This window comes from Bos taurus, chromosome X, assembly GCF_002263795.3.
Source record: "Bos taurus isolate L1 Dominette 01449 registration number 42190680 breed Hereford chromosome X, ARS-UCD2.0, whole genome shotgun sequence".
Classification (NCBI taxonomy): Eukaryota; Metazoa; Chordata; class Mammalia; order Artiodactyla; family Bovidae; genus Bos; species Bos taurus.
This window is the reverse complement of record NC_037357.1, coordinates 129,876,911-129,902,416: the sequence shown is the minus strand read 5'-3', so window position 1 is coordinate 129,902,416 and position 25,506 is coordinate 129,876,911. Positions and strand designations below refer to the sequence as shown.

General features: G+C 42.2%; 1 pseudogene; it reads left to right on the top strand.

The window, feature by feature from the left end:
• Nucleotides 1-24,726, top strand: part of LOC782196 (epidermal growth factor-like protein 6) — a 41,473-nt pseudogene extending 16,747 nt beyond the window's left edge.
• Nucleotides 24,727-25,506: the final 780 nt, after the last annotated feature.

The following is a 25,506-nucleotide window of genomic DNA, read 5'->3' as shown; positions in this document are numbered from 1 at the left end:
CATTTCATGTCTCAGGGGTCAGGGATCGTTCCTTAGTGACCATTTTTTTATCATCTCCTGGGGAAAAGGCTAACCCGTGCCTCTTTTCACAGACTTTAGGACGTGTGACATGACCAACTGCCAGTACGGCTGTAAAGACACGGAAGAGGGGCCACGCTGTCTGTGTCCATCTCCGGGCCTCCTCTTGGCCCCCAATGGAAGAGCTTGTCTAGGTAGAGTATCCAGAGTTACCTGCTCCCCTGACTTCTCCCTTTACTCCATTCCTCCTTTTTCATCCGTCACAACCTACTTGTTGACTAGACATCGAAAGTTCCTGAAATGACAGATTTATGTCCATTTCCATGACATTTATAGCACGAATGTTTTAGATGCACTTTGCTGTGCTAGAGGAAACACTTTTCTATAATTTGTTGGGTTGCCTGATGCCATAATGGAAAAAAATACAAGTAATTTTATTTTTGTGTATTTACCCTGCACTTTTTACTTCAACTACCAAGTTGTATATACTCTTAGTGTATTTAACTATATTGCACTAAAGATAGATAATATTATGACCAAGTTAACACATAGCATTAATATGGGATGTCAAACCAAACAGAATGTTGAAAGAGTTCTTAATCTCTTTTGATGGAAGCAAGCAAATAGCACTATGATTTAATATTCTAACTTCTGGACTACAATAGAAATATTTTTCAGTTGAAGTCGTTGGTGTTTATTTACCGTAAATGTATTGATACATAACTTGATAAACCACATTTAGAAATCTCACTCAAATAGATCCTAAATCAGTTAACCACTTTAATAGAAGTCTGTATAAATTAAAATTTTGGTTCTGCTCTTTGAGAGCAGGCAAATATTTACTTCAGTTCATAGGGTTTAATGCTCTTCAGTAAAATCAGATTTATGTCAAGGCTAATTCTTGACCAAATGAATCCAAGTGTTCACCCACCTCTTTGATTTGTCTAGTGCCATTTGCATTGGAGGAGGAACTTGATGTACATGAAAGTGATCCCTGAAAAATAATTTTGGTCAATCCAATACTTACTCGTTAATTATATCAAGAATGCAAAAAGAACAATAAGCCAGCACCAAATTTCTTGTTTAACCACTGTTTCAAAATAATGATGGTTCCAAATTTACTTGATTTGACATCTGAAAGTTAAGGCAAAGTCTGAGTCTTAATGGTTTGGTCAGCATAGCTGTCAGCCCCTCTGTGATGTGACTTTCCATGGTAGCAAAGGAAGGAAGCCTCTTGTCTCCTAAGTTGCATCATGGCTTCATTCCACTTGACCCACCATTTATGTATCAGTACATTCTTTAGATACTGTGTTTCTGATTTGGGACAATATGACAGGATTTGGAGGCTGTTGCTAATGAAATAATTCTTTTGTAAAATGCAAGCTTTGAATGTTTGTGTATTAGGTTTGCCATGCAATATCCATAGCTGGAAGAATATTAATTCCTTCAGCAAAATGGAGTGTCTGTGTACCAAGTGCCAGCCGTATGTTCCCTGCCCCAGAAAAGGCAGGGCTTAATGAAAGAGAAAATGTGAATAGAAGTAATGCCATTACAGCAAGATAATACCTCTAAAATAAGCTGTACAAAGTGATAGAAATCCAGTGAATGTGCCTCGGGGATCTAGAACTCTTCCCGTAGGATAAGATGTTGGTAGCAGAATAATCAGTTTTCCAGTGAAGAAACCACACGTGTGTGTGCGAGCTGTGTGCTCTGGGTGCAGGCACAAGAATGTGCTGGAGGGAGGGTGCTTTCTTGGTGTGTCTGACGTGTCCTGGTTCTCCATCCTAGACATCAATGAATGTGTCTCTGATAAAGCCTTCTGCCCCTACAATCGAAGATGTGTGAACACATTTGGAAGCTACTATTGCAAATGTCATGTTGGATTCGAACTGAAATATATCAGTGGCTGGTACGACTGTGTAGGTAAGAAACCTATAGGCTTTTTTACAGGTATTTATACATCAGTTCAGTCTATTAGTTGAACCATCTACTGAACTGACCAGCTTAACAACACAAAGAAAGCTATATTTTTCTAAATTTTTGTCATTTGGGAACTCTGATGACATGAATTACATGAAGCCAGGTTCATCAAAGTTTAATGTAAAGATTCGCAGTCTCTGTAGCTCTATTATGGAGATAAATAGCTTGAGATGATTTTTGTGGGTTTTTTGAAAAAAATTGATTGGTTTCGTTTTGTTTATATTTTTGGTTCTATTTCCAGGTATAGCTAAAAGTGCTGTTACTTCAGTTGTGTCCAACTCTTTGTGACCCTATAGACCGTAGCCCTCCAGGCTCCTCTGTCCATTGGATTCTCCAGGCAAAAATACTGGCATGGGTCACCATTTCCCCCTCCAGAGGATCTTCCAGACCCAGGGATCGAACCCGCATCTCTTACATCTCCTGCATTGGCAGGTGGCATCTTTACCACTAGCACCACCTGGGAAGCCCTGAAAATGAGGACAGTGAAGCATATTTATATTTGATAAAAGGAGGAATAACAAGTCCTGCTTAATCTTGACCTCAGTGGCCCTTGCCTAAGTCTCCCTCAGGAATGGCTTTAGAAAAATGAATGAAGGAGGTGCAGTGTTCTCTTTCCTCACTCCTCCTTCAACCCTTCCATGGTTCCAGCTCTATGTCCCCTAAGATGTTCGCTTTCTGGTGTCATCAAGATGACTCTATGATAAGACTGAGGTATCACTCAGCTCTCGGCCCGATACGGGTGAAATCAGAAATCCTGTCCCTTAGGGAAGGAATTCCAAGTCTCAATGAGCAAGTGAAGTGGGGTGTTTGGGGAGCCCTTGCACGGCTTCCCATTGCCCTTGATAGAGCATGAATGGGGCTGGTCCTGCAGACATCTCGGCCCCCTGGGGATTCCTGTTTACATAACGTGCCCATGACACACATGTGTGCGTAACACGGAAAGCTGACAGCAGCGGGGAAAGTAAGGTTTCTTTCCACCCTAAGCTCAGAGCTGACCAGGACGTGTCCTGTGTAATTGTGTTGGGGAAATATCCATTCCTGGGTTTTGAACACATTGTATGAAGCCTCCATAGCTCTTCCCTCAAGCCTAAAGGCCATCCTAATCTGGCTTGTAACATTCCCACTTCTTGTGAGCTGGGATCCTCCAAGATGCTCCAGAACCCACCATCTCTGGGGTCCATCTCCAGACTGTGTCACAGAGTTGGAGCCTATTTCCTGAGACCTAGAGGGAGATGCTACAGGACAGGGTGGGAGTCCACACGGGGAGCTGTCAAAGGAAGCAAATCTTTGTGATTTAACAAGTGATTAAGATCAGCACCTGAGCCCCCTTGTGGCTGAGGTAAAAACAATAGCCTAGGGGACGTCCTGGTGGTCCTGTGGTTAAGACTCTGCACTTCACGTGCAGGGTGGCACAGATTTGATCCCTGGTCAGGTAGCTAGGATCCCACATGCCACATGGCACGGCCATAAAGAAATTAATTAATTAAACAAGCAAACAATAGCCTGTTTTGTGCGCATATTCCCCAGGCAAGAATACTGGAGTAGGTTGCCACTTCCTTCTCCAGGGATCTTCCCGACCCAAAAATCCAACCCATGTCTCCTGCATTGGCAGGTGGGTTGTTCACCACAAGTGCCCATGGGAAGCCCTCGAGAAGTATAGCAAAAAAGCGGGAGGGAAAAGAAGGCCAAGGAAGTTGTCACATGGGTGGAATTCAGTAAACTTTCTGAGTCTAAACCCAACAGACGAGCTCAGACCGGCCTAACCCCTGCTCCTGGCAGCCTGTGAACAAAAGGTTCACGTTTTTCAAATGATGTCAGTGCTTCCAAGCCCGTCTTGTTCTTTGTGGGCAAGGAGTTCCAATCCCTTCTATGTATAGAATTTACTTTCTGATATTGTTATTTAGTGGTAAGTTTGGCTGATGACAATGTTATGCAATCAAGCCTGAACAACTAAGAGATGTCAGGAGCCTTGATAAGCAGGAGAGGAGGTTTCTGTGGGGGAGGTGAGCTGCAGACACCCTCCCTCCATACCGGGCAGCAAGCAAAGCCAGGGCTTTGGGCCAAGGTGCCAGGCATCCTCGGCTCTTCTGAGCTCCCCAGCCACACAGGGTTCACTGGCTGGGTGGAGTGGTTGGCCCTGGAGTTACTCAAGTTCAGGGGATAGTCTTTCAGCAAGTGCTGTTACCACAAGATGATTCTTGCGACTGTTCACATTTTCAGATATAAATGAATGTGCTGAGAATACCCACACGTGCAGCCTCCATGCCAATTGCCTCAATACCCAAGGATCCTTCAAGTGCAAGTGAAAGCAGGGGTATAAAGGCAGCGGACTGCAGTGTGCCCGTAAGTGCACTTGGTCACCGCATCTTTGCTCTTCCCTATAAAGCATTTGCTCCTTGTCTCCTTCCTCCCTTTCCTTCTCCCTGCTCCTTCCTCTCTGGTGTGTTGGGAGCAGAAGGGGAGCAGGATGCCTGCATACAGTGTTTGGGAACTTAACTCCGCCTCCGACTGTTCTTCTCAGCTAATCAGACCACAGCTCCAGTTCTCACAGAAGTTGTAGGCACTGCACTTAAAGGACCTCAAGGATTCTGAAGGTTCTTCTGCTCACGACATGTTTTCAAATACTGAAAATAAAATTTGAGGACGATGACACTGAGCAAATGCATCAGTCAGGACAGGCTCGGTTATGGGGCAATACCAAACATTCCTGAAGAGTCAGTGGCTTAGAACCGGAGAAGGTTTTTAACCATATGAGTCAGGACTTTTTTCAGAATGTATAACTGAAAAAAAAAGTACAATGAAGCGAACCTCCCTTTGTCATCCTCCTCAAGCCTCTATTCACTTTTTTTTTTTTTTTAAGTTGAGTCAAGTCTCATGGTTTCTGCTGATGAATTCTTTAATGCTCAGCTGGTAAACTCTGAAACATTCAATGAAAACATCACTGCTGTCAGAAGCTGCACCAATAATCACAGTTTCTTTTGCCACTTGTGCTATACCCAGAGAGAGTTGTCAGGGAGTTTCTTGTCCACATTGTCACTTAGGAATGCAGGCTGACAGAGGTCCCACTGTCTTATGGTACCATGGTGTCAATCCGAGGCTGAGGGTTCATCACAGCAGTTAAAGAAGTGTGGATGATCATGATTAAGCTTGGAAGCAGGGGAGAAAATATATCTAATCCTGTCACGCATCCTGAAAGAGAAGAAAACTAGAAATCATGGTGAGCACCCGGAATATCTTCCAAGACCAGCCAGCAAAGATCATAGGTCAGTCACGTGCCTGACCAACCATGTCCCACTCTGTTTAGTCACCTGGGCTTATCCTTTGATCATGTCCCTTTTAGCATTGGCTCATTGTGTGCCAAGACTTATTGGCCACCCTGACTCTACTCTCTCATAGATGCCTTAGGAGCATAGCCACATATTCCAATAAATATGGCTGTAAGTCGGCCCTTGACCTGTATCGCATCCTGTACCCCCACCTGGCTGATACTCCTGATGACGACAGAGCTGAACTCAGTGATGGCAAAAATAAACAGCCCACACACCATGATGGACTCTGAGCACCACACTCATAAAAGATTCATCATACCCCAGCAGCACTGGATGAAATGATGTACACAAGAGTATAAGCAATGAAGATGAAGTATAAGCAATGAAGAAATCACATTCTGTGAAGAACTGCCAAAAGAACTGGGCAGCATTTAACCTGGAAGAAAAAAAAAAAAAAAAGGTGTGGAAAAGCAGACACAGTGCCTGTCAATATTTTGAGGAATGTAAAGTAAAAAAGCCAACTCACTGGAAAAGACCCTGATTCTGGGAAAGATTAGAGGCAGGAGGAGAAGGGGACGACAGAGAATGCGGTGGATAGATGGCATCCCCGACTCAATGGACATGAGTTTGAGCAAACTCCAGGAGTTGGTGATGGAAGCGAGGCCTGGTGTGCTGCAGTCCATGGGGTCACAAGGAGTCGGACATGACTGAGCGACTGAACAACAACAAAAGTAAAAGTGCTTTCCCATAGCCGAAGTAGGCCAAGGGCGGGACTGCATTCTCTCTGACAAATTTCCCCATCAGGGATCTCAGAGTGAAGAGAACCTGTGGAGTGGGGACCATGGCCTCCAGGAGGGCCCCCGCTTTGGTTAGAGATGGGATTCAGCGACTCCTCGGTCTCCAGTAGCTTGTTGCTGTGGTTTCCATCCCTCTGTGTAGACGTGCCCATGGTGTCCTTCTGGAACTTTATTCAAAGAAAGGCTGAGAGACTGGCTTCCTGTGCAGGGATGTGCATGGGTAGGTGGGATGGCGGGAAAGATGCCATAATTTTGAAAGACCTGCAGAGAAGGGATGGAATCAGTAAACCTTCCACACAGGATCAGTGGTCAAGGGCTCCCTCATGCCACCAACTTTGCACATGTCCATTCTGGCCTCGCTGGTCTCAGGTCGTCTGGTCGACAGCCCAGCTTAGGGCTAGGAAGGCCTGAATTTGAATCTGAGCTGTACCCCGTGCTGCCTGTGGTCTTTGGCCAGGTGCTCCACCTCTCTAAACTCAGTGTCTTTCTATCTGAAATGGGCCCCGTGGTGGCCCTTTAGCGAGTCCTCAGAAGGGGCCAGGCCACCATCCCTTGGAGACCCCTGACTCCAGTGAGGTGGGGGACAGTTCTGTGCATGTCCCAAGCCCCAGTGCAGTGGACTCTGCCTGCATTTTGGCCTTGCGCCTTCCTCCCAGAGCTAAAGCCCCAAATTCTCACCCCCAAGGATAGTCAGTCCTCAAGCCGTGGGGGCCGAGGATCTACACCTCAATCCCCTAGCCTCCCCCGTGCAGCGGGACAGCTCTGAGGTGGGTTCTGTGCTGGTTCCCAGATGTCCCTCGACACCCACAGTGATTACCTGTCCATCGAGGCACCATTTTTGACTCTCCTCCCTTCCTGTCTCACTGTCCCTCTTACCCCTCTTCCGCCTCCTGGAATCACCTGTTAAGTAAACCACCTGCACCTAAATCCTTATCTTGGGTTATGTTTGGGGGCCCCCACATTCCTCCCAATACTTCTCTCATAGGTTCATTGAGACTTGAATGAGGTAGTATAGACAGAGAGCTTAGTTCGGCCAGGCACATAGTAGATGCTCAATAAAGTTAGCTCTGGCTCAGACTGTTATTAGCACAGTTTCAATCATATTCATTAAGGTCTAGCTCCTCCTGACTCTGAAATCCTGTAAAAATAAATGCAGAAAAATGCTGTGCATAGAGAAAAAAGGTTCACTGGAAAAACACTTGTGTCAGTAAGGGAGCAACTCAACTCACCTCCACGTACTCATCCCTGTCCCCAGACCAAAGAATCACAGAGATTAGGAAGAACTGGCCAAAACAGACCTGGAGTGCTTCCTTCTTAATCACTGGCTCCCTCTTGAAACAACAGTGTGTCACCAACGTCCAAATGAAGGCACTGTTTTTAAGCGAGCAAGTGGGTAGCTGTTTGCAACCCATGTTTTTTGTTATTGTAGCCCAGTGTTTAGAGATTGTAAATCCCCCATCAACCCAAACAGTCTTTAAATTTTACTGAAGTATAGTTTGTGTACAATGTTGTGTTAGTTGCAGGTGTACAGCAAAGTGACTCAGGTATATATGTGTGTGTGTGTGTGTGTGTGTGTGTATATATATATATATATATATATATATATAGTAGTGAGTGTATGTTAATCTCAGCCTCCTAATTTATCCACCCCTCCACCTTTCCCCTTTGATAACCATAGATTTGTTTTTGAAATATGTGAGTCTGTTTCTGTTTTGTAAATAAGGTCATTTGTATCACTTTTTAAAATTAGATTCCACGTATAAGTACTATCATATGAAATTTGTCTTCCCCTACCTGACTGACTTCACTTAGTATGATCATCTCTTGGTCCATCCATGTTGCTGCCAATGGCATTGCTGTGTTCTTTTGTGTGGCTGAGTAGTTTTCCATTGTATATATGTGCCACCTCTTCTTTATGCATCCCTCTGTTGATGGGCATTTAGGTTGTTTTCATGTCTTGGCTGTTGTAAATAGTGCTATGAGCTTAGCAGTGCATGTATATTTTTGAATTACAGTTTTCTCTGGATACATGCTCAGGAGTGGGATTGCAGGATCATATGGTAGTTCTGTTTGTAGTTCTTAAAGTACTCTCCATACTGTTCTCCACAGTGGTGTATCAATTTACATTGCCACCAACAGTATAGGAGGCTTCCCTTCCCTCCACACCCTCTCCAGCATTTACTGTTTGTGGACTTTTTGATGATGGACATTCTGACTGATATGAGGTGATACCTCGTTGTAGTTTTGATTGCATTTCTCTGATAATTAGTGATGTTGAGCATCTTCTCATGTGGTTTTTGGCCATCTGCATGTCTTCTTTTAAGAAATGTCCATTTTTCTGATTGGCTTGTTTTTGTTTTTGTTTTTTTTGACATAGAGTTGCATGAGCTGTTTGTTAATGAGCTGTTTGTTATTTTGGTCAACCTAAACATTTCTTATGCTAAGAAAACTTTTCTTTTCTTTGGTCATCCAACTCTAAGCTTATTTAGGGGAGCAGTTTAAAACAAATTTTTCTTGATTCTTCAAAACCTCAAACTTATCACAATGTTCTGTTTGATATCTGAAAAATCATTAATTTTGTTGCTGTCCATTCTGCAGCAGAATCATTTCTCTAGTCTTTTGCCAAAATGTTTATTTACAGAAGAAAACTATCTTCGGGTCACTCACTATGTTATTTGCCCAGTCCTTTCCATTCTGCTTTGATTGATTCTCTGTAAAATAAACAGCCATGTCTCTTTTGAAAATTGATCTTAACGTCTTAACAAACATTGCTTAAAGGATGACCAAAATCCACCCTTACGTGCAAAGAAAAGTCATAGAAAAATGAGAGAATCACATCTAATTAGTGTTCAGCATTATAAAATGCTGTGTTGTAAAATACATTTGTATCTGTGTGAACTGCTTGTATATAATAATAAAGTAGCTTTTATTATGAGTGTATTGTTTTTGAAAAAGTCCAGACCTTAGATGGCAGTACAGAAGAGGAGTTAGTCAATTATCCTTATGCACCATCTGTATCCAAAGAACAATGCAACCTAAATGTGGATGTGTGTATTCTTTTACTGCTCTTATACGTGTGTGTTTGTATTAGTCTCTCAGTCATATCTGACTCTTTGCAACCCCATGGATGGTAGCCCACCAGGCTCCTGTGTCCATGGAATTCTCCAGACAAGAATACTGGAGTGGGTAGCCATTCTCTTCTCTAGGGGATCTTCCCAACCCAGGGATCAAACCCGGGTCTCCTGCATTGCAGGCAGATTCTTTACCATCTGAGCCACCAGGGAATATGTGGGTATTAATAATGCACCATTAGATAATGTGGTCTTAGTTTGACAGCAGCTATACGTCATTCTAAGGAAATCAAAACTCTAGTACTACCAAACTTGGTTAGTAACAGTCAATTTAAGAAAGGACACTGTGTCATTTAGTTACCAAGAGCATGGCTTCTGGAATCAAATTGCCTTGGCTTGATTCCTGGCTCCCTAGCCTACTGCCTATGGTCTGAGAGCAAACTAACCTTTCAGGATCTCAGTTTCTCTCTTCAAAATAGTGTGTGCGTGCATGCTAAGTTGCTTCAGTCATATCAGACTCTTTGCAACACTATGGACTATAGCCTGCCAGGCTCTTCTGTCCATGGGATTCTCCAGGCAACTGGAGTGGGTTGTCATGCTCTTCTCCAGGGGATCTTCCCAGCCCAGGGATTGAACTTGTGTCTTTTATGTCTCCTGGGAAGCTCATAATAGTATCTGACCTTTAATACTGTTTTGGCTATTACATGAAATAATCCATACATAATAAATAAGCATCCATGTGTAGGGCATAACTCCAACCCAGAATGTATTAAATGCTCTATAACCATGCACACATAGGAGGAGTAATAGTGACAGTGGCTTCTTTACCAAAATTCAATCATGGCTCCCATTGGAAAGCAGCTTCTTTAGTCATTGAACATAAGCTTTAATCATTAGAAGTTCACATTTTACAGAGCATATTCAAGAATATAGGTGTGAGTACAACGAGGCCATTCCCATACTTTTTCCTTCAGTAATAACACAAGCAGAAGAGGTATGATCTGGAAAAGAATTTAACTTAGTAGAAGATTTTCGATATTCTGGTGACGAATTCTAAAAATAATAGTAAACACAGGCCCAATATATGTTGGCCACTGATCTTAGTAATTGACATGTATTCACCCATTTTAACCTTATAAATGCCCTCTTTTTATCCTAGCATTTTTTTAAAGTCAACTTGTCATTTATTTATTTATTTGGCTGTGTCAGATCTTAGTTGCAGCATACAGAATCTTTCATTGCAGAACACGGAGTCTCTAGTTGTGGCACGTGGGCTTAGTTGCTCCATAGCATGTGGGAATCTTAGTTCCCCGACCAGGGATTTGTGCTATATACTAGGGTCCTTATTGATTATTTTACATATAGTAGTAGTGTGTATCTGTTAATCCCAAACTCCTATTTTATCTCTCCTTCCCTTTCCCCTTTAGTAATCATATATTTGCTTTCTATGTCTGTCAGTCTATTACAAAGATGCATTTTAAAAAAGAATTTAATTTAGTGGTGAGAAATACGAAATGAATGTAAAACTAAATATAGATGCCTCTCTATAAATAATCAATAAGGAAAATCATTTAGCTTTTGATACTAGTTGGTTGAGGTGAAGAAATTCAAAGATATGTGTACACTGAATCAAAAGTCACCATTTTTGTAGGTCACAAATGGCTCCTTATTGGCAATGTACATATGGTTCAACATAATGCTAGCTATAATTTTTTAACATCACATTTAAACAAATTACAGGGCTCCCTGGGCAAGAGTAGCTTTGACAAATACCAGTGTGAAAGCAGAAATATTAGAGGATTCTGGAAAATTCATCACATTGTGATCTGTAACCCAGCTTAGTAGGAGCAGGTATTTCATCATCATAGTTTATGAAGCAAAACGAAGGTTTGTCTTTGAACGATTAAGGTAGTTAAGATCCTGCTGTAACCATTGGAACCACTTAAAACAGATGCAAATGCAGTTCTTTCTAAAATATCAGATGATTGAGCCTCATATGTGTTGATTCTGGAAGCATTCATTGACTGCACTTTGACATTTTTTAAATGCTCCGTTTTTGTGAGAGATCTGATTATTGGTCAATGTGGAACTTCTCTTTTACTGTTGGTTTCAGTTATCCCAGAAAATTCTGTGAAAGAACTCCTCAGAGCACCTGGTACCATCAAGGACAGAATTAAGAAGTTGCTTGCTCACAAGAATAGCATGAGAAAGAAGGTAAAAATGAAAAACATCGCAGAACCCAGAGGGACGCCCACCACAAAGGTTGACTCGGAGCCCTTCAGCTCTGAAGAGAGCATTTCCAGAGATGGGAACCCTCACGGAGAAAAGAAGAGGAATGAAAACAGAAAGAAAGAGAGGCTGGAGGATGAGAAAAGAGATGAGAACCATGTGCAACAGGAGCAAAGCCTTCATGGAGATGTGTTCTGTGAGTATCAAGTATGACTTTTGTTAATTTATGCATCTTATGAAAAGTGAATTGTAGTTTTCCCTGGCAAATGACAGGAAAGAGGAAGATGCCATAACTAAGACGGTGAAGTGAAGTGTGACAGTTAGTCGCTCAGTCGTGTCCAGCTCTTTACCACCCCATGGACTGCAGTCCGCCAGGCTCCTCTGCCTATGGAATGAGTAGCCAATCCCTACTCCAGGGAATCTTCCCAACCCAGGGATCGAACCCTGGTCTCCCACATTGCAGGCAGATTCTTTACTGTCTGAGCCACCAGGGAAGCCTATGTAAGATGGGGTCAGCTTTAAATCTTAAGAAGCAAGGTTCTCTATACGGTCTGGAAACTAACATCTTCTGCAGATACAAAATCACATTTGCTGCTGTGGGATGCACAGGTCAGCCCTTTCCACTTACCCAGGAGGTGTCCTATTTGATGCAGCCCCTCCTTCTGCTCCTGACCAAGGAAGCCTGCTTGTCCTGCCAGCTGGGTCATCTGGTTGCCCAGCTCTGGGTGCAGCGCACCCCTAAATCTCCGAGAGATCCACCCCCCACCCAGGTAGATCTGCTAAGCTCTACCTTTTTCCTTCTTGAAGGCACTTTTTACAGGCACACTCAGTGAAAGGAGAATGTCAGAGTTGTGTGGTTATAATTTTAAAAGGTAAAATAGAGGAACATTCTATATAGAGCTTAAGCTTCAGTTTTCTACATGAGCTAGAGAATCACCATTGTCACCAGTGACTGTGCAGAGCCATCGTCAGCCTCGGCCCCTGAAGGGGGATTTCCATGTTGACCCAGCCTGGGACTTTCCCTTCCATTCTCACCAGGCATCTGTTGCTCCCTCTCTATTTTGCCTTGTCTGTGCTCGCCCCATTGTTGTTGTTATTGTTGTTCACTCGCTCAGTAGTGTCCAACTCTTTGCGACCCCATGGCCTGCAGCATGCCAGGCTTGCCTGTCCTTCACCATCTCCTGGAGCTTACTCAAACTCATGTCCATTGACTCAGTGATACCATCCAACCGTTTCATCCTCTGTTGTCCCCTTCTCCTCCTGCCTTCAATCTTTCCCAGCATCAAGGTCTTTTCTAAGGAGTCACTTCTTCCCATCAGGTGGCCCAAGTATTGGAGCTTCAGCATCAATCCTTCCACCCACTATTCAGGATTGATTTCCTTTAGGATTGACTTGTTTGATCTTGCAGACCAAGGGACTCTCAAGAATCTTCTCCAAAACCACAGCTTGAAGGCATCCGTTCTTCAGTGCTCAGCCTTCTTTATGGTCCAACTCTTACATCTATATATGACTACTGGAAAAACCATAGTTTTGACCATATGGATCTTTGTCAGCAAAGTCATGTCTCAGCTTTTTAATATGCTGTGTTTAGGTTAGTTAGGTGATGCCTAATGAGGTCCACTGGGGGCACCTTTCAAAAAAGATGTTCTAGATGCAGAAACTGGCACCAATATGAATGCTTTGGAAATGTTAGGGAAACACTGCTGTAACATACTCTGTAAGTAGAACACAGCTGTCCCTTGGTATCCCTGGGGGATTGGTCCCAGGAACCCCCGCAGACACAAAAATCCATGGATGCTCAAGGTTTATATAAAACAGTGCAGTATTCATATATAATCTAAACACATCCTCCCCTATACTTTAAGTAGTCTCTAGATTACTTAAAAGACCTAATACAATGTAAATGCTGTGTAAATGGTTTCCTCGTATGCAAGGCAAATTCAAGATTTCCTCTTTGGAACTTTCTGGATTTTTTTAAAAAATATTTTCAACCTGTCATTGGTTGAATCTGTGAATGTGGAGCCCATGGTTATAAATAGCCAGCTATGTATGATAAGCCATATATGATAAACCATCTTTGTTCATTGATTCATACCTTCTTAGTATGTGGGGCTTTAGGGATTTCTTTTTACTGATCAAGTGTTCATTGTTAGCTCCTAAGGGGAATGAAGCAAGTGAAGTTGATCTGGTTCTGGTCCAAAGAAAAACTACATCATCCCATCTGAAACACAAAGGTAAGGAACATATATTAGGAGTGAGTATATTTTAGGAGTAATAGCACTCATAAAGAATATTGAAGAATGGAAGCAAGCATTACCTGGCATCTTTTAATTTTAGAAGTTAGACTGAAACATCTTTTCTGGAATAGGGGAAAATACAGGTTAAGAAGAAAGGAAAGTGAGAAAAGAGGCTGTGTGTTTGTACTGGCTTAAGATATATGTAGATGGACAGCCTGGATTCCAATCTAGTTTAGGAGTCAGGTCTAGTTCCAGCCCTCAGTGTTTGGAGGACTTGGTCAAATCATTTATGACTCTCAGTTTTACTTTCTTGAAAATGGGCACGATTGTAGAATTTTTGTGGCAGCCACATCAAATGATGTAATGTACGTGAAAATGCTTTGCAAATCATTAATGCGTCAACAACCAGTTGCTGCCCCTTATCTCTTTAGCTTTTCCCCTTTCTTTGCCCTTCCTTTATTCTTTAGTATAAACTGCAAAAGCCCCCCATTCCAAGCCAGAGTCTGGTATTCGTTACAAATCAGAAACCTCTCAGTCTTTCCTCTTTTTCCCAGTGGTAATTTCTGACACCTACATCAGAGGTCAGGACTTTTTTCTGTAAAGGGCCAGAGGCTGAATATTTCAGGCTTTGTGAACCATACACTCTCTGTTGCATCTGTCAGCTCTATCACTGCAGCTCAAAAGCAGCCACAGTCAATATGTAAATGAATAGGCGTGGTGTGTTTCAATAAAACTTTATTTGCAAGACCAAGCAGTGGGCCAGGATGTTAGTTTGCTGACCCCAATCTACATAAAAGTAACTGGAGGCACTGGGTCAAAGGTTGTTCTAGCTGACCCTGTACTCCACGCAGTTGTTAGGATTTGTTAAATGAACATTTGTTAGATGGAGCCCCTGGGTGCCAGATGGTTCAACAAAAGACCACAAAAGAAATTTAAATAGACAAGTTTATTACTCCAGGTCATGGGAAACGACATGGCATGGCCTCCAGGGGCCCTAGAGGGAAGTCCAGGCAGAACGTGGGGCACACGCCTCTCTGAGGGTCCATGTGTGTGTAGTGCTTTGGGCTTGTTGGGCTAAGGTTGCATTGATGGATTCCAATGAAAACAATTGAGGTGTTAGTAAGCTTCAGGGAGGTCTTATCTAAGGCAGACACAAGGCCCTGGGAAGCAGGGGAGGGTGTCAGTCACAGGGGACGTTGGGAAAGTCATACAAGGAACTCGCTTTTACGAGTGACTCCGTGGGCTCTTATCTAGGGCTTGCACTTGCGTGAGGGCTAATGCCAGCTTAAGGCCCTCGCAGACTGCAGGGCCAAACAAAATGGATACCAAGATGGCCATACTTAGCTAAACTTGTTTTTAATTGAAATATATTTGATTGATAATGTTGTGTTAGTTTCTGCTGCACAGCAGAGTGATCCAGTTATACATTATAGGTATATATTTATGTTTGCATTCTTTCCCATTATGGCTTGTCATAGGATATTGAGTATAGTTCCCTGTGCTATGCAGTAGGACTTTGTTGTTTACCCATCCTATAGATAATAGTTTGCATCTTTTAGTCCCAAATTCCCTAAACTCTTGACAGCAACTGCAAACATGGCCACGCCTTCCAAAGCTCCCAATGTTAAAACATTTCCTAATCTGCTAAATGATGCTGAATGATCCCTTTCTTAGCAGATTTAAATATCTCAGTTGACTGCACCTTTGACCATGGCATCTGTGGCTGGAAACAGGATATAGGAGATGATTTCAACTGGAATCCTGCGGACGGAGATAGTGGTATGTAGTCTTTACTGATCCATGTCCTGTGGTCTGGTCCTGGAATTAAAGCTATCCAATGATTCAAGGGTAATTGTTCTCATTGCTTGTGAAGTCAGGGTTGTTTGTCACGTTTGGAAGCTTTTAGACCTTCCCAAGTCTCCCCTGATAAATGATTGACTTAGTCCATTTCTCACCCGCCTACCCCGTAAAGGATTCTCCAGCAAACCTCTTCCGTATTCACTCCCCTGCTCATGAAACACAGATGTAGGACTTTGTATAAGGATAAAGAGTATTTGGGAAAAGGTAGAAGGAAGTTGTTTCTTTTCCCCAGTTTACCAGCTATGGTGCTCTGTGGTTGTCTTTTGAGTTTAGGAGGAGGGGGAAAGGAATCTGGAAAGGAAATATTAATATGACCTCTCCCTAAACCTGGAGTTTTAGGAGCGTCACCTCTCAGAGCACTGAAATCATAATGAGCAGCAGATCAGCACTCTGAACTCCTGGACTGGACTTGCCCACCTATCGCTGGAGGATTTCTTTCATTCCAATTAACCTTGAATTTTTCTCTGCTGAAGCTCTGAGTTGCCTACTTTCCACTGTCTACTATTGATGGGCTCTAACTTCCTTTGAGGCAGAGCATTTGGATGGCAGATCCCATTTGGAGCATAAATAGAATTTTGGTCATTTAAAGCTGACTCTGTAATTAGAAATAACTGTTATACTTTCAGGAAATCTGGTTCTTTACCCATCAAAGTGTTTCTTTGGAGAGGTATATGCCCAGCCCTCAGGTAAAAGATCCTTCTAGATCCTTCCTTGACACTGATTCCTCCCTGAGAGCCTTCCTTGCAAGCCCTTACATGCAATCAGGAAACCTGGGTATCTCCTAACAAAAATTCCTGTTAGAACATGGGATTAAGGGAGAGGATAGAAGTTCCCTATTTACAAACACCTGATTTGCAAATAACCCTGAGGTTCACCCAACACGGGATGAATCAGCATTTTTAGAAGGCTGAAATCTCAAGGACAGATCAAAGTGGGCTTGAACTGGAGTAAAAGGGAAACCTACCACAGTGGGTCACAAAAGACTGTAGCTAGTAGAGCTGCTAGATAAAATGTAGGATGCCCCAATTTCAGATAATCAGCACATGCTTTTTAGTATATCTCAGACATGTTGTTTATGTGAAATGCAAACTCCACAGGGCATTCTGCACTTTTATTCTCTGAATCTGGCAAACTTACTAACTGGGAAAGAAGACCAGGCAGTCTCTGGGTCCAATGAAAACTAGAGCAATGTCAATCTGGGCCCTGAGAATGTCTCTAGGAGTTGGACTACCAGAAAACTCCACCCACCCACCATGTCTTTCTCCTGGCTTCTAGAGGAATATCTTCTTTCTGTCAACTTCTTCAAACCCCACCCTAAGAGAGTTTTTGTCCAAGTCCATCAAAGCCACGACCAGAAGGCTGCAGATGAGCAAACATCCACTACACTGGTTACAAAATTCTTGGGAAAAGGTCCTGAGAAACAGAAGGTGATCTGCGTTCCTGCCATCTTCTAACAGAACTTGGAGTGATACATTGCACATGGTGGCTCAGCTCCATGATACCGTTAGTACAAATTCATGTATGTTGTGAATTAAATACCACACTGTGGACCCACCTAACCAGCTAGCCATCTTATATACAACTCAGTGCAGGTGGAAAGTTCTGGAACACAAATTTTCTTCTTCTTTTTTTTAATTAGTTTCTTTTTTTTTTAATTTAATTTTATTTTTTAACTTTACAATATTGTATTGGTTTTGCCCTACATCAACATGAATCCTCCACAGGTATACACGTGTTCCCCATCCTGAACCCTCCTCCCTCCTCCCTCCCTGTACCATCCCTCTGGGTCGTCCCAGTGCACCAGCCCCAAGCATCCAGTATCGTGCATCAAACCTGGACTGATGACTCATTTCATATATGGTATTATACATGTTTCAATGCCATTCTCCCAAATCATCCCACCCTCTCCCTCTCCCACAGAGTCCAAAAGACTGTTCTATACATCAGTGTCTCTTTTGCTGTCTCGTAAACAGGGTTATTGTTACCATCTTTCTAAATTCCATATATATGTGTTAGTATACTGTATTGGTGTTTTTCTTTCTGGCTTACTTCACTCTGTATAATAGGCTCCAGTTTCATCCACCTCATTAGAACTGATTCAAATGTATTCTTTTTAATGGCTGAGTAATACTCCATTGTTTTCTGTTAGCTGAAAATTATCTACAGTGCTCAAAGACCATTAAATTAGATTCTTACCCCATACCTACCACTACCAAGCTTTGTGAATGTGAGCAGATTCCTCAGTTTCTCTAACTCTCAGTTTCCTTCTCTACAGAACAAAGAATTTCAGCCCTAGGATTCTAAAATTCATGTTAGCATGAAAATTTTGTTCCTAAATATTTGAAATGAAAAGGACTTGAGCTTTCCCTGTAGGCACCTAGGGTTCATTTTTTAACAGCTATTTTATTCACTGTAGCCAACCCTTTGCAATGGCCTCATTAACTGGGGGTTTTTCTTCTCTTCCAGCTGTTGGCTACTATATGGCTGTTTCAGCCCTGACGGGTCAGAAGAAGGACATAAGCCATTTGAAACTTCTCCTCCCCAACCTGCAACCCCACAGCAACTTCTGTTTGCTCTTTCATTACCGGCTGGCTGGAAACAAAGTAGGGAAGCTTAGAGTGTTTGTGAAAAATAGGAACAATGCCCTGGCCTGGGAGAAAACCTGGAGCACCGATGAACTGTGGAGGATGGGGAAAACTCAGCTGTATCACGGAATTGATACTCCCAAAAGCGTAAGTGGAAAACTGTATAAAATGAGATTATTTACATTCTTTTTCAGTGATTTAACAAAGCAAAACACTTACTGAAGTACCTAGGCCTTGGGGCTACAGAGATGAATAAGACTTTCCCCTCCACTTAAGAGCTTATATTCTGGAGTGAAATAGGCAAGGTATTTAACAGCACAACTAATGATAATACTTGTCAGATGCAGGCATATCATATTCTGTGGAAATGAACTGCTCATGTGTCAGGCTCCTCCCACCAACTTCCTTCCAAACCAGGCCCTAAATTCCTTACTACATAAAAGCACATCCTGCTCATTGATTTTGTGCCCAGCACTTATCACAATGAATGGAAACTAAAAGGTCATTTTCCAAAATATTTATTTTATTCAAGTATAGTTAATTTATAATGTTGTGTTCATTTCTGCTGTACAGGTGATTCAGTTCTACCTCTATATACAGTAAGTCCCCTGCATATGAATGAGTTCTGTTCCTAGAACACATTTGTAAGTCCAACAAATTTAGCCAAGGTACCCATCTAAATCAATTGGCTATATAGTACTGTACTGTAATAGGTTTATAATACTTTTCACACAAATAATACATAAAAAAAAACACGGAAAATAAAGAAAACATTTTAAATCTTACAGTACAGTACCTCAAAAAGCACAGTAGTGCAGTACAACAGCTGGCACACAGGGGCTGGCTTCAAGTGGACAGGCAAGAAGAGTTACCGATGGAGGAGGGAGAGGAGGTGGGAGATGGTAGAGCTGAAGGATCATCAGCAATAGGAGACAGAGGACGAGCTGGAATGTCACTCACGCCTGACATGAATGGAACGTAGGTTCGCATCTCTGAAAGCTAGAAACTTGAAAGCTCATATGTAGGGGATCTAACTGTAATTCTTCTTCCTAATCTTTTCCATTATGGTTTATCACAAGGTACTGAATAGAGTTCCCCGTGCCCTACAGTAGGACCCTGCTGTTTATCCATTCCCTAATAGTTTGCATCTGCTGCAGTTGCTGCTGCTGCTGCTGCTGCTAAATCGCTTCAGTCGTGTCCGACTCTGTGCGACCCCACAGACGGCAGCCCACCAGGCTCCCTCGTCTTGGGATTCTCCAGGCAAGAACACTGGAGTGGGTTGCCATTTCCTTCTCCAATGCGTGAAAGTGAAAAGTGAAAGTGAAGTCGCTCAGTCATGTCTGACTCTTCGAGACCCCATGGATTGCAGCCTACCAGGCTCCTCGGTCCATGGGATTTTCCAGGCAAGAGTACTGGAGTGGGTTGCCGCTGCCTTCTCCTAACCCCAAATTCCCAATCCACCCCTCCCCCACCCCACCTTGGTAACCGCAAGTCTGTTCTCTCTGTCTGTGAGTCTGTTTCTGTTTTGTAGATAGGTTCACTTGTCTCATATTTTATTTTATTTATGTTTTGGCCCCAATGTGCCACATGTAGGATCTTAGTTCCCTGACTAGGGATCAAACCCATGCCCCCTGCATTGGGAGTGCAGAGTGTTAACCACTAGACTGCCAGGGAAGTCCACATTTGTGTCATATTTTAGATTCCACATATGACTGGTATCATACGGTGTTGGTCTTTCTTTGTCTGACTTACTTCACTTAATGTGATATTCTCTAGGTCCATCCATGTTAGTTCCTGGTCCAGGGATTGAACCTGGGCCCTGACAGTGCAAGCTCCATGTCCTAACCAAAAGACCATCAGGGTTATATATGATAGTGTATATATATTAATCCCAATCTCCCAATTTATCCCTCCCTACCCTTGTCCCCTTTGGTAACCATGTTTATTTTCTATGTCTGTGGCTGTGTTTTGTAAATAAGTTTATATGTACTATTTTTACCACTATTTTTTTGGATTCCATATATAAATCATATCACATTTGTCTTTCTATGTCTTACTTCATTCAGTAGGACCAACTAGATCCATCCATATTGTTGCACATGGCATTATTTCATTCTTTTTTATGGCTGAGTAATATTCCATTGTCTTTTCATACTGTTCATGGGGTTCTCAAGGCAAGAATACTGAAGTGGTTTGCCATTCCCTTCTCCAATGGACCACATACTGTCAGACCTCTCCACCATGACCCACCCATCTTGGGTGGCCCCACACAGCATGGCTTAGTTTCATTGAGTTAGACAAGGCTGTGGTCTGTGTGATTAGATTGACTAGTTTTCTGTGATTATGGTTTTAGTGTGTCTGCCCTCTGATGCCCTCTTGCAACACCTACTGTCTTACTTGGGATTCTCTTACCTTGAACATGTGGTATCTTTTCACGGCTGCTCCAGCAAAGTGCAGCCACTGCTCCTTATCTTGGATGAGGGGTATCTCCTCACCACCGCCCCTCCTGACCTTGAACGTGGAGTTCATGAACAGTATGAAAAAGCAAAATGATTGGATACTGAAAGAGGAACTCCCAGTCAGTAGGTGCTACTGGTGATCAGTGGAGAAATAACTCCAGAAAGAATGAAGGGATGGAGTCAAGGCAAAAACAATACCCAGTTGTGGATGGACTGGTGACAGAAGCAAGGTCTGATGCTGTAAAGAGCAATATTGCATAGGAACTTGGAATGTTAGATCCATACTACTACTAAGTCACTTCAGTCGTGTCCGACTCTGTGCGATCCCATAGACGGCAGCCCAACAGGCTCCCCCATCCCTGGGATTCTCCAGGCAAGAACACTGGAGTGTGTTGCCATTTCCTTCTCCAATGCATGAAAGTGAAAAGTGAAAGTGAAGTCACTCAGTTGTGTCCGACTCTTAGTGACCCCATGGACTGCAGCCTACCAGGCTCCTCCATCCATGGGATTTTCCAGGCAAAAGTACTGGAGTAGGGTGCCATTGCCTTCTATGAATCAAGGCAAATTGGGAGTGGTCAAATAAGAGATGGCAAGAGTGAGCATCGACATTCTACAAATCAGAGAACTAAAATGGACTGGAATCGGCGAATTTAACTCAGATGACCATTATATCTACTACTGTGGGCAGGAACCCCTTAGAAGAAATGGAGTAGCCATCATGGTCAACAAAAGAGTCCGAAATGCAGTACTTGGATGCAATCTAAAAAACAACAGAATGATCTCTGTTCTTTCCAAGGCAAACCATTCAATATCACAGTAATGCAAGTCTATGCCCCAACCAGTAACGCTGAAGAAGCTGAAGTTGAAAGGTTCTTTGAAGACCTACAAGACCTTTTAGAACTAACACCCACAAAAGATATCCTTTTCATTACAGGGGACCGGAATGCAAAATTAGGAAGTCAAGAAACACCTGGGGTAACAGGTAAATTTGGCCTTGGAATACAGAATGAAGCAGGGCAAAGGCTAATAGAGTTTTGCCAAGAGAACGCACTGGTCATAGCAAACACCCTCTTCCAACAACACAAGAGAAGACTCTAGGGAAAACTACTAGACCATTCAGGTATGACCTAAATCAAATCCCTTATGATTATATGGTGGAAGTGAGAAATAGATTTAAGGGACTATATCTGATAGATAGAGTGCCTGATGAACTATGGACAGAGGTTCGTGACATTGTACTGGATACAGGGATCAAGACCATCCCCATAGAAAAGAAATGCAAAAAAGCAAAATGGATGTCTGGGGAGGCCTTACAAATAGCTATGAAAAGAAGAGAAGCGAAAAGCAAAGGAGACAAGGAAAGATATAAGCATCTGAATGCAGAGTTCCAAAGAAGAGCAAGAAGAGATAAGAAAGCCTTTCTCAGTGATCAATGCAAAGAAATACAGAAAAACAACAGATTGGGAAAGACTCTTCAAGAAAATTAGAGATACCAAGGGAATATTTCATGCAAAGATGGGTTCAATAGGGGACAGAAATGTTATGGACCTAACAGAAGCAGAAGATATTAAGAAGAGATGGCAAGAATACACAGAAGAACTGTACAAAAAAGATCTTCACAACCAAGATAATCACGATGGTGTGATCACTCACCTAGAGGCAGATATCCTGGAATGTGAAGTCAAGTGGGCCTTAGAAAGCATCACTACAAACAAAGCTAGTGGAGGTGATGGAATTCCAGTGGAGCTATTTCAAATCCTGAAAGATGATGCTGTGAAAGTGCTGCACTCAATATGCCAGCAAATTTGGAGAACTCAGCAGTGGCCACAGGACTGGAAAAGGTCAGTTTTCATTCCAATCCCAAAGAAAGGCAATGCCAAAGAATGCTCAAACTACTGCACAATTGCACTCATCTCACAGGTTAGTAAAGTAATGCTCAAAATTCACCAAGCCAGGCTTCAGCAATATGTGAACCGTGAACTTCCTGATGTTCAAGCTGGTTTTAGAAAAGGCAGAGGAACCAGAGATCAAATTGCCAACATCCGCTGGATCATGGAAAAAGCAAGAGAGTTCCAGAAAAACATCTATTTCTGCTTTATTGACTATGCCAAAGCCTTTGACTGTGTGGATCACAATAAACTGTGGAAAATTCTGAAGGAGATGGGAATACCAGACCACCTGACCTGCCTCTTGAGGAACCTATATGCAGGTCAGGAAACAACAGATAGAACTGGACATGGAACAACAGACTGGTTCCAAATAGGAAAAGGAGTACATCAAGGCTGTATATTGTCACCCTATTTATTTAACTTATATGCAGAGTACATCATGAGAAACGCTGGGCTGGAAGAAGCACAAGCTGGAATCAAGATTGCCAGGAGAAATATCAATAACCTCAGAGATGCAGATGACACCACTCTTATGGCAGGAAGTGAAGAGGAACAAAAAGCCACTTGATGAAAGTGAAAAAGGAGAATGAAAAAGTTAGCTTAAAGCTCAACATTCAGAAAATTACGATCATGGCATCTGGTCCCATCACTTCATGGGAAATAAATGGGGAAACAGTGGAATCAGTGTCAGACTTTGTTTTTTGGGGCTCCAAAATCACTGCAGATGGTGACTGCAGCCATGAAATTAACGGATGCTTACTCCTTGGAAGGAAAGTTATGTCCAACCTAGATAGCATATTCAAAAGCAGAGACATTACTTTGCCTACAAAGGTCCTTCTAGTCAAGGCTATGGTTTTTCCAGTAGTCATGTATGGATGTGAGAGTTGGACTGTGAAAAAAGCTGAGCGCTGAAGAATGGATGCTTTTGAACTGTGGTGTTGGAGAAGACTCTTGAGAGTCCCTTGGACTGCAAGGAGATCCAACCAGTCTATTCTAAAGGAGATCAGTCCTGGGTGTTCTTTGGAAGGAATGATGCTCAACCTGAAACTCCAATACTTTGGCCACCTCATGCGAAGAGTTGACTCATTGGAAAAGACTCTGATTCTGGGAGGGATTGGGGGCAGGAGGAGAAGGGGACGACAGAGGATGAGATGGCTGGATGGCATCACAGAGTCGATGGAGGTGAGTTTGAGTGAACTCCGGGATTTGGTGATGGGCAGGGAGGCCTGGAGTGCTGCTATTCATGGGGTCGCAAAGAGTCGGACACGACTGAGCGACTGAACTGAACTGGACTGAACTGAATATTCCATTATACCACACCTTCTTTTCCCTTCATCTGTCGATGGACATCTAGGTTGCTTCCATAACTTGGCTATTGTAAACAGCTCTGCAATGAACATTGGGATGCATCTGTCTTTTCGAACTGCAGTTTTCTCGGCACCCAGGAGTGGGATTGGCCTATCATACAGTAGCTGTGTGTTTAGTTTTTTAAGGAACTACCATACAGATCTCCATAGTGGCTGTACCAATTTGCATTCCCACCAGTGGAGTAGGAGGGTTCATGACGATAATTAAATTTCTTCTAGCCTGGGTTTTGAAAAGAAAATCGTATTATTCCTTTAGTTTTGCTTTTTTTTTTTTTCTTAGTAGGAAGGAATTCCAAAATTTCCTCTTAAACTTTACTCTTCTCAGCTTTCCAGGGCTTTCCAGATTCTTTTAAGTGTTGCAGGAGCCCTGTTTTCTCTGATTGTAATTCACTCAGTGTAGATACCAGGCATCTGGAAAATACATTACCATATATTCAGTGTCAAAGCCTGTTTCTATGGAATAGGGACATATGAATTGAGTTCAGTTTAATAGCAACTAAATAGTGGAACTTTATCATTGATTTAAATATTTGCAAGTAATTTTTTATTCCCTCTCCTTTATTAGATTATTTTTGAAGCTGAACATGGCGAGGGCAAGACTGGAGAAATTGCAGTGGACAGTGTCTTGCTGGTCTCAGACTTATGTCCAGATGGCCTTTTACCCGTGGATGGTTGAATGTTACTGTTATCTTTTATATCTTTATATTTGGCTTTTATGTCAGTTCTCTGTTTTTTGACAGTATATCATAGATCCCCTCCCCCATTTTAGAAATACAAACTGAAAATTGTGGTGTTCAAACAGACTCATTATTGTAAGATGCCTTTCTTTATATGATATACTGATATTTGCTTTAAATATAGTACCATTGTGTCTTCTCATTCATTTCTGAGTCTATCAAACTTGGACGTATCAGTTCAGCCCTCCCCACCCCAGTACATGTGATGTGTCTACATGATTTGGTGAACCACTTTATGTAACATTTCTAGAATTACAAAAAAAAAAAGCAACACAGAGAAATGTTTAACTATTTGACTTTTATGGCACTTCTTGGAAACTATAACATCACAGATAGACTTTTACGTAACTGGCTTAGCCAGATCTTTCACAACCAAGTTTGTATATTTAAGTCCTTTGTAATAATAATATCCAAATAATCACCTTGTGTCATGGTTTAAGTTTTTCTAAGTAAGAAAATATGTTGTTGATTGTATGTTTAATTATGTGTATGGTTATTTGCTTTGCTAGAAAATGTGTTTTATATTCTTTTTTCTGTGAAAACACTTATATTATTTTTAACTTATATTCTTGAAAATTCTTAAAATTACTTGCTATTATGGAAACACACGACTGCTTTCTGAGGCCTCATAACTATGATGCTAACTAGCTTAAGTTATTGAATTGACGGTCTCGGAGAATTATCTAAAATAAAAATTATGCTAGTAACCAGGTTGCAAAAAAGACTATTTTGTCTTTTTCTCTTGTCTATTTCTCTTTTCTTCCAAATTCAAGAACTTCTTTGTGTGGTAATGAATCCTGAGTGTACATTCCTGCGGATGAAAGTATATTTTGTTTTAAGATTCTAGGTTGGAAGGTGGTTCGGGACAGCTCCCAAACAGAAGATTCCCCAGATATTTGCCAGTTAGCCCTGGAAGCAACAAAGGCATTGACCTGTAAAAGGAAGGAAAGCGAGAATGTGTCCACCTACTAATCCTTAAAATTTGTAGCCTTTTTCTTAAAGATTTTT